Source organism: Eimeria maxima, genomic scaffold (assembly GCF_000499605.1).
Source record: "Eimeria maxima Weybridge genomic scaffold, Emw_scaff2107, whole genome shotgun sequence".
NCBI classification, from domain to species: domain Eukaryota; phylum Apicomplexa; class Conoidasida; order Eucoccidiorida; family Eimeriidae; genus Eimeria; species Eimeria maxima.
Window position 1 is genome coordinate 2,501 of NW_013564985.1, and position 1,877 is coordinate 4,377.

Genomic DNA, 1,877 nt, shown 5'->3' on the forward strand with positions numbered 1-1,877 from the left:
GTATATTTACCTGTATGGAGATATTTATTACCTTTTTCTCCTGATGGGGTGTACGTACACCCCAAGAGGAGATGTCCACCACATATGACGAATGCACAGTTCTTACAATTCTTACATTATACACCATCTATTACTGTATGTTTTGGGGGTATAGGGGGGACAGGGGGCCCCCAGGGTACTGGGGGGGGGCCCCATGATAATGGGGGCCCACAGGGTACTGGGTTCAGGGAAGGGGCCCATCATCGTAGAGGGAGGATAACACAACCACACCGTGGAGGTAATAATAGTTACTGCAGCAGCAGCTGCAGCAGCTGCAGCAGCAGCTGCAGCAGCTGTAGACAAAGAAGATCATCACCATCTATAGAACAACAGCAACAGCAACAGCAGCAGCAGCAGCAACAGCAGCAACAGCAGCACCATAAAGGAGGGGAGAAAAAAACACATAAAAGATCAAGACAAACTGCTGCTGCATTAAGGCAGCAACTGCTGCAGCAAGAACAGATGCAACGGCATGAACAGAAACAGCAGCAGCAGCAGCAACAGCAGCAGCAGCAGCAGCAGCAGCAGCAGCAGATATATGGTGACGACAGCAGGAGTCATAGGGAGGAAGAAACACCACGAGGTGTCTTGGCATCAAGGGCATGCAGGGATTCAACAGATACAGCAGCAGCAGCAGCAGCAACAGCAGGAGCAGCAGAATCAGGAGAAATAGTTGTTGTTCCTGATTCAGGTAAGAAAACAATCAATCTATGCATGCATGCATGCATATAGCAGCAAATTGGGGTGTATAGGCACCTGTGGTGTATGTGTGTGTGTATATATTTGCTGCTGTTATACAGAAGAAGAAAACTTCTCTGCTGCTGCTCCTGCTGCTGCAGCAGCAGCAGCAGCAAGAGAAAGAAGAAGAAGTTCTAAGAGTTTACGGCATTCATCTAGGGGATCGTCTATAACCACAGCAGCAGCAGCAGCAGCAGCAGCTGCTGCTGCTGCTGCAGCAGCAGCAGCAGCAGCACTTAAGCCATCTAGCTCACTACAAGATGTTTTATTTACAGGCAATAAAGAAATTAATTCTCCATGTAGGCATTTTCTTGTTACTAATAAGGAAGAAAAAGAAGAAAAAAAAGAAGAAAAAGAAGAAAAAGAATAAATAAAAGAAGAAAAAGGAATAAAAAAAGAAATAAAATAATAAAAAGGAATAAAAAAAGAAAAAAAAAGGGAAAAAAAGGAAGAAAAATAATAACTTTTATTTATTGTTGCAGATATGCTGCACCATGCATGCATGCATGCATGCATGCATGCATGCGTATATCTGCGTGCATGCATGCATGTATATAATCTGCATGCATGCATGCATCTCTCTGCATGCATGCAGCAAGAGAGAAGAGGGAGTATAATTATATAATTGTATATTTATATCTGTTGTTGTTATTTATGTCTTTATTAATGAAGAAAAAGCGCAGCGCATGCATGCAGACATACGCATGCATATATATATATATATATAAATATACATGCATGCATTTATGCATGCATGCATGCATAAATAAATGCATGCATGCATAAATGCATGCATAAATGTTGTCAGGTGTATATACACCGGGATGTTTTTCCTTTTGTTTATTCGCGGCGTAAAAAAGAAGAAAAAACTTTTATTTATTTCTTCCTTTTTATTTCTTTTTTATTTATTTTATTTATTTTATTTATTTATTTATTTATTTATTCTTTTTATTTATTTTTTATTTAATAGCCGCATAGATATAACTATTGACTTCCTTTTTATATATAATTTATATTATATATAAATATAAATATATTTATATAAATATAAATATATTTATTTATATTTATATTATATAAATATAAATTATATATATATA